We start from the raw sequence: 8,524 nt of genomic DNA, 5'->3' as shown, positions 1-8,524 counted from the left end.
GTGTACATCTGTGTACAGAGATAAAGAGCAGAAAACTGGAAAACTCAGTGTGCAACATTCCCAGTGTGAGACACTGACAAGTAAAACTTTCAGTGTCACTGTGGGAACTTTTGATGAAAGTTTTAGTTTTCTGCTCTGTATCGCAACACAGATGTTGACAAATCCATTTCTTCTTTTACAGTGTCTTTGATCAACCTCAACACTGATCATTTATTGAGTTTTGATTCAGACTTTCAACAAATAAAAATCTCTTGGACACAAGCACAATTGTTTCACATACGCAAACTTGAATTTCTCATGGTGATTTATTTTACAGGTTTACAAAGGTTGATTTACAACTACAAACATTGGAATTATTTGTGAACATCACTTTACAAGCTCAAAATCATTTTGACCCTAATTTGAGCCCGGACACACACACATAGCTATAGCCAACAACAGGTTTTTAAAAAACATCTGCTCACTAATACACATCTCTCAGCATAAAGCAGGCTATGTTACACCTTACCTGGTTAGGGTTTAACTGGTAGTTTACTATTTGTAGAGCTTTGGTCAGTGAATTGATAAACAGTTGTTACTGAGTAGTTCCTCATTACTCCATCACTTTATCACAATAAATTCCTTAACAACAAATCAGACAGCAAGTTTCCAAACTAGTATTTTAATTGTAATATTCAAGCCAAATATACTAATAAACACATCCACGTTGTTTTCTGATGCATTCGATATGATGACAACTTAAATGTAATAAACAGAATATCATTTTAACTCATCTTAAACGTTAGACTATGATCTGTGTGGAAATGTAATTACACAAACTGCTTTTAACCTTGAATTTGTCATGCAGATTTATTTTACAGGTTAACAAATGTTGATTTACAACTACAAACATTGGAATTATTTGTTATGGTCACTTTACAAGCTCATTCATTTTTGACCCTAATTTGAGCCTATATACATGTATGGGGTGGAGTCATGTGCATGACTTCCCATTTCTTGCTGGTCTCTGGCCTGAGGTGGAGTCTGCCATCCCTATGAAAACACAAAAGGAAAAATAAGAGCTTGTCAAACAGCTCCTCTTTTGACCATGAAATGTTTGAGGCAGTCTAAGACTTCAAAACATAAAATATAATCATCCACCTAAACCTCATTTAGCATATACTGTAACAAAAAAGAAGACTGAATAAATCTGAACAAATGATACATGTACATGTGAAGAATTTGTAAAAGAGATTCATATATAAATAAATACACAGTGGTGTAGCGTTAACGCCATATTTTAGGATTTACTCTTGTTGAAATGGCGCACCAGTCCTCTAGGAGGACAACAATGAATTACTTCATTGCCAAATTTATCAATCTCATATCGGAAGCCATGACTTCTCGATTCAATGGATCTCCAGTCTCTACGTCAAAAGAATACAACAGGACAACAACTGGGTGTAAATAAAAGAGTTTAACTAAACTACTATCTACAGAGTAAATGCAAGGTGTAATAATCATAAAGATGAAATAATAAGGAAATGAGTAGTGTGATGAGTTGGCAATGGTGGGAGAGAATATGTTATGGCTATACACTATGGCTATACAGCTAATGACACTACATCTACGAATTAGGTTTGATGATTAAATATTGCTATATTTCGACATCAACCCAGTCACGTGCAGAGTGTTACTACTGTGAGTTGCGCTGTAGCTGAAGACCCTCGGCTGGAACCCAGGCGGCTGTGGTTGCCGTGGTAACCCTGGAGACGCGGGATCTAGGTGGATTCTCCTGGAGGCCGTGTCCCGTTATCACAATGACGGATTCTGCCGGTGTCTCAGCGGTTCAGCTCTGGTGGAGTTTGCCAGGAGACTTTCTGTCTTGGCCACTCTTGATTTCTGCTCGGCTTCTCTGCAGGAGGTCGTGCAGAGGTGTCTCTGAATTTGTCTCTTGCGGGTTGATGCGAAATAAACTCTAATGCTCCTCACTTTGGTTGGATAACTTTAGAGGAGGCTGGCGTTGACCAGATGACTCTAAAGTTGTCAAAAATCTTCAAAAAGGAAAACTTGATGATTAAAAGTTACAAAATTACTCTGAGGCACTTCTGTTGTTTTGGTTCAGTTGGTCTTGACTTGGCTTATAAAAATAAAAGATCGCGCATGTAGAGAAAAATCATGTTACTTGTAGCTTGTGACAAAGAAAATTAAAAGACGCGAAAAGTGCAAAAATGACTAAGAGCCATGAGTTTGTGGCGAGCAGCTTAGAGCTAAGAGTTTACATGGCTACAGAGCCAGGCTTTGAGCCGGGACTCTGAGCTTTGAGCAAAGATCTCAGCTTCTAGTTTCTGCATCGTTTCTTGCTTCTCGCATCTTCATCATCTGGGTTTCTCTGACTTTTCTTTCTCTTCTGGACTGTGAACTCTGAACTGATTTTCGGGGCTTCTGACCTGGAATTGGCTTCTGACCTGACTTAGGCAATGTGTGAATTGTTCACGACTGTTTTATCCCCTGGGGGGTGGCACATGTTTCAGGGGCGTCACCCGTCTTCTCCTGTGTTTCCACTTGGAGAATAGAGTAATTTTCCACTGAACTTTGGGATAATTTAAATCTAGAGTTTACTTATAAACTTGCACATCCATCTTCCACCATGACCACAAAACATTAAGTGAAATAACATATAAACTACTTGCAATAATAATGGCAGAGAGGAGTAATAGGAGTGTTGATTTCGTATTACATCATTCAAACCTGGAATTAGTCATGATACAAGTGGTTAATTGATCGAACAACAATATAAACATTTCCTAAAGCTAATAGTTTATAAATGTGGATTACACAGCAGTTCTTTGACTGTAATAATAATAATAATTATAATAATATGGACATTCTGGATGTCATGTTGTGTGTGTTACCTCGTGTGAAGGATGCTGACAGTATGGTCACATGAAGGACCTTGTCTTAAAATCTACATGCTACCTTTCAAACATTCTATGGGATAGAAGTTCGGGATTAAACTATTGCATAGGAACATCCCATGAGTTAGAGAACAGTTAGATATTTAATTTTACATTCTTCCTTAGATCTGTGTCTGTGGAGAGAGTTCTGCTGGTCACTACCCAGGATTGGAATGTGGGTTGTAGTTTATGACTTATCTAGAAAGGGAAAAGGGAAGTGTGCGTGTGTGTGTGTGTGTGTGTGTGTGTGTGTGTTCATGCATGGCACAGACAGGCCAGGATTCACACCTTAGTGTTAATCAGTCCTTTTTGTTGTTACTTGTCCTATACAAGAAACAATCAAATATCAATAGACAAAGTCTTATGGTTACAAACTGGAGATTTTGCCTATATTCTCCAGTTGTCTGGTGTCCATTGGTTAATCCTCTGGAGCTGGCCTATTGACCTTTGGTCTGGTTCTGTGTCGTTCAGACATGCTAACAGCATGGTCTGTTTGTGGAAGAGGGGTCCTTTGTCTCTGTTTCCTATCAATCTGATAGTTTGATGGTGGGAAGAGTCGCAAAGTGTCAATTGTGGGTCCGTAACTCTGCATGTCCTTATAATGAACTTCCTTAATGGCTTGTGACTGATGCCAGACCACGTATGTACACTACAGTGGTGAGGCAACACAAAGACACTGGAAGAGGAAGAGCTTCTGTCATCGGCCGTGTGTAGTATCGGCTTGGTGTAGTATCCAATTAAACGTATTCATAGGAAATAAATTTTAAAAAAGTGAAATATTGCAACACTTAAATAGAAATATACATAGATACACACACATATACACATATATATATATATATATATATATATATATATATATATATACACACATACATACACATATATATATATTAAAAAAAAAACAAACAATGAAAATGATACTACGCAAGCATGTACAAAAGTGTTTTAGAATGACAAAACTCCCGCTGGGCTAGATGTGCAAAAGGTATTGATTAGGGGATGTGCAAAAGATCACAGTACAGACAATATCTGTCGTGTGCAGGGATCATACCTCAAGGTGTTGATGTCATGTGGTTGATGAGGCCAGATGCAGAAGAAAAGGCAGGTGCTGGTTCATCACTGGTGATTAGACTGGACTTCTGGTCCTGATACAGACAGACATGTGATAGGAAAATTACTTTCGATCATACAAATTCTTTATATTCAAACATGTTAGGTCTGTTGTGTTTGTATAATAAATTATGAGGATAGATATGAATATGCAAAAATAAATACAGTATGAATGTTATGAAATGTAAATGAAAGGAAATGAAGGGTAAACAACTGGAGGTGTGATAAGAATTCAATGCACACACTATATAACCAACAAATTGAGAAATACAAATATGGATATACTGTAAAACACATAACCAATATAGGTAGTGGTATATTCATTGTTAAGAATCAGCAGTATGAACATGTATACTGTATATACTGTGGGTCTGATTTAATCAGTGGTATAGACAAGCCTCACTTTTAAAAGTGAATGACAGCGTGTTACTCACCTGGACCCTCCTCACTGTCTGGACTCTCTGCCGTTGGTGAGACAGGTGGAGGCGGTATTGCACCTGTACTGGCTCAGGTCCTGATGAAGACAGAGGGATGCTGAAATCTCCTGAGAAATGTAAAGACCTAGTTCACTTTCAGTCATGGCTGATCTCCTAACAGTAATGTAAAGTGGTTACAACATGGTGAACCGATCAACGTGTATTCACTCGGTCTACTGGGTCCATACAATCTCACGTTACAGTCAGTTACAAGATGAGCCTAAAGTTACTGACGTCACTAGCTGTACAACAGCCAAGAGCAACAGACACAATCATAGTAACCGCTAAAACGTCTGTCCACAACGTCAATATCACCACCTGAAATGTTTGTCGGTCGTTGCGCTGATTATACTGTTAGCTAAAGAGCTAACATTGAAGCTACTCACCAGGCTAACAGGAAAGTTGCGAGCTCGGCATCAAACCGCATCTCTTTCCTCTCAGGAGCTTTTCCAGCGGCGGGAAGACACATCCAGATTTACTCCTGTCGCTTCTTTTCTTTGCCGTCGAACGTGGTTTCTTGTCGGGAGCGGTCCTTCGGGATGCAGATGACTATCGTCTTTTAGGAGCCGGAAGTTGTTGTTCTTCTTCGTGGGACTGAGGGCAGACTTCACGCGCCACTGACTCACACAGCGTCTAGCGTCACAAAGTGGTATTACAACACAGGATAGGTCGGTGCTGGCTGGTGCGCATGCACATTTCAGTAGATGACTGAAATACAACAGATGGAGGTCTTGATCATGACATCATCACTGTAGCTGATTCACACACTGTTGATTGTGTTAATTCATTTTTTAAACATATTAAACTAAAGTTCTGGCCACATCTTATATTGCACCTTTACAACACAACCACCGAAGCTGACATTTAAAAGTTAAGCTACGTGTTCTTTGTCCACATTGCGAACCAACTTACAGTTTTGACATTAGTTAAAACAAAGACATTGAGCTTAACTTGACTGATATTGACATATTTGATGCATACAAAACATTTTGATTTACTTTTACAGCATATAAATCTAATTGCTTGGAATATTAAATACAATCATGCTTTCCCTTATACTTACATTTACTTTGTGATGTACAAACGTTTGTATTTGACCATTTTGCTTTTAGGCCAGTAGATGTTGCACTGTTCACATGAAGCATCAAGATATAAACCCTTTGTGGAACCACTTTGCTGAGAAAGTAAAACCTCAAATGCTGTGGGACTCACATCCAGTACCAGTGGAAAATTTTACTGACTGAGTATTTCACTTACTGACTGTGGACTGCTCACAGAGCCAGGTTTCAGTTCCCTGCTGCCATGTTGGTTTCTAGGTTCTATATATGACGACATGGGCCTGTCTCACCAGTCACCGCATGTTGGCAGTCTTTATGTTGCGACCCAGCTAGGGGAAAAGGGAAGCAACATAAAACCAGGTGTTATTGGTAAATCAAATATACTGATTTAATTTATTGTGTAACCAGGAGGGTAAATAAATCAACAAAAATACAAACAAGGCAAGAGGATAACTGAAGTAAGGGAACAGGAGCCAACAAAGAGCCTAACTACACGATTCTAACCAACCCAAAAACACAAGAAGCAGCACCCCTGTTCCTAATGTGTCCCTTTTGCTAAGGGTGTGATGCACAATCAGAATTATAAACCTAGTGTGGCAAGAGTGGCGGTCATAGGGTGAGTTTTGTTGCCTAACAACACCACCTGGGGAATTGCACCCCAGGAAATAACAATATTTATAAACAAAAGCTACGCAAGTTCGTAATCACCACGGGGCAAAGACGATGTTCATAATACAAATTTTATTCACAATGACTACTAAAAGAATGTTCCATGGATGCTGTCTAAGCACATAATGTTAGACACGGGGCCATAGGAGAAGGGGGAATGGACAGTGCTGGGTTACCTCGGCGGCCCGAAACCAATGAGGAAGGGGGGAACTAAAACACCCGTGACACTGCACACACACAAACTGAAAACATGAAGAACCGCCACCAGGGATTGGGTCGCCGCCAGGAGCCCACAGCACCTGTCCACAGGGAGAGAAAGAACAATAAAATGGCCACACTTTACCACTACACACACACAAAACAATAATAAGTAATAAAGTAAATAACAAAATAATCTAACTTCTCAAATATAATATAACAGCAATTAACAATTTACGAAAGAAATCAAACTCAATAAAACGGTACTCAATTGAATAATCATCTTAACAAAACAAAAAAATTAAATCTCAAATAGAACACAAACAACAATACAAAAGAAATCAAATTAAATTAAATCAATGTTCAAAATAACTAAATACTTGTACAAACCAATAAACAAAAACAGCGGCAAAGACTGCTACAACAGCTGCATCGACACAACGGTAAGTAGAATGCAGAACCAAATACTAATAAAATCGAACAAACAAACAAACAATAAAACAAATAGTAAAACCATGTAGACCAATAGAGCCAAAACAGCAACGCCGAGCCGTGGCGTTGAATCAGTTTCCAAATCGACCTCACCGGCGCAGCGTCACAGCAGGCCAAGCAGCGGAGTTACTCCCCGACTTCTGCCTGATCCAAACTGTGGCACACATTAATAATTAGCCAGGGACAAACAAAAAGGAAGGAGGAGGACGGACAACGCCAACTCACCATGAGGATGCACAAACCCACGCAAGGGGCTTCCAGCGGGGCAGCCCGGTCCCCACGGCGACAGTAATCCGACACCTGCAGCAGAGAATGGACTGTCACTGCTGCGCAATATGGCACGCTAAGCAGGAGGGAGAACGGCGGTGTGCATACCTGTACACTGCAGAACGAGCGTGCGTCACGATGGCCAACACGCCAAACAGAGCTCCAGTGTGCGCACAGCCACACCACAATGGCTCCTCCACACCTACATCGGTCACACCAAACCACACCACGACAGTGGACCAATGGCCCCGGAAGAGAAGAGAGAGGGAGAGGCGGATAGAACCAGACCCTTATAAAAGGTGTGGCACCGCCCAGCAATCAGTGGGACAAAAACAACAGCGCACCTGCTACACTAGCCTAGTTCCCAACAATCATTACCAGCATCTCAAACCAAATTACACACAAATGTTCACAAAGGCGGTACAGAGGCGAGCTGCCTATCATGTCAGCTGCCACTAATGATGTGTGGACTGGGCTCTTAAGCTCTATTCCTCTGATGCTGAAACGGCAGCAGCTGTGGTGAAGGCTGACAGGATCATTGCTGCACCAATAGGAGAAGCCGTGGAGTCGGAGGCTCCTCCTCTCTGCTCCGACAGGGACAAGTAATCCATCAGTTAGTGTTAAAATGCCCGAGCTTTGTGCAGAAACAGGCTGTAATAACTAGAACAACTGTAGAAAGAGTCTTTGCTCTGCACGGCCGCCTACACCGGCTACCTGACCGCAGCAGGCTTCTGGATACGCAATACAAAGTCGCTGTCAACACAGTTAGCATTCATAATCGGATGTAAACTTTATATATTAGTGTTAAAATAAAATTAGTAGCTAATTGCATACATGTCCACATTTGGTAAATATCACATATATGAGGAGAAAGCTTGTAACATTAGCTGAAGTTACTGTGTGTAAGATAACTGTGTGGTGTAACCGCTTGTATTAAAACCATAGACCGAGGGAAAACATGTTATAACGTGTTTTACAATTAGTTCTGCAAAGTGAAGGTGACGTCACCGACCTTAGTGTTAACAGAGACAGCGGGTTAATGTCGGTAAGTCACGGTCACAAACGATCCCGTTATTACAGTGAACTGTCGTGTCTGGACGAGCTGGTAAAGAGCAGAGCAGCGGACGTGTGTGTCGTGTTTGTTCATATTAAGTTTGGTTCAGTGTTAGTCGGATAGTTTTCAGCTCTAGTTCATTTCATTATTGATGACAGGAGTCAAAACATGTTGGAATGATTCTGTCTCTGTCAGAATAAAGAACATGACTGAGAGCTGAGAACCATCATGACATGTGAACCTGCACAATGACTCCAAACT

The 8,524-nt window shown here is 40.6% G+C and overlaps 1 long non-coding RNA gene across 5 annotated transcripts; it reads right to left on the bottom strand.

The window, feature by feature from the left end:
* Nucleotides 1–286: 286 nt before the first annotated feature.
* Nucleotides 287–8,481, bottom strand: LOC111666379 (uncharacterized). 5 transcript variants are annotated; one of them, XR_015438182.1, is made up of 7 exons: nt 7,168–8,481; nt 6,429–6,551; nt 5,783–5,912; nt 4,912–5,233; nt 4,484–4,563; nt 3,991–4,084; nt 287–1,032 (listed from the first exon to the last, which is right to left on the bottom strand). It is a non-coding gene; the product is annotated as an uncharacterized LOC111666379 (long non-coding RNA). The 5 variants fall into 5 exon arrangements; XR_015438181.1 differs by having other exon boundaries at nt 6,429–7,242; nt 7,318–8,481; XR_015438180.1 differs by having other exon boundaries at nt 4,484–4,593; nt 6,429–8,481.
* Nucleotides 8,482–8,524: the final 43 nt, after the last annotated feature.

This window comes from Seriola lalandi, unplaced genomic scaffold, assembly GCF_002814215.2.
Source record: "Seriola lalandi dorsalis isolate HSWRI2012SDOR001 ecotype SW California unplaced genomic scaffold, Sedor1 jcf7180002054675, whole genome shotgun sequence".
Lineage (NCBI taxonomy): Eukaryota > Metazoa > Chordata > Actinopteri > Carangiformes > Carangidae > Seriola > Seriola lalandi.
Note: the sequence above shows the minus strand (reverse complement) of the source record. Positions and strands in the feature narration are given on the sequence as shown.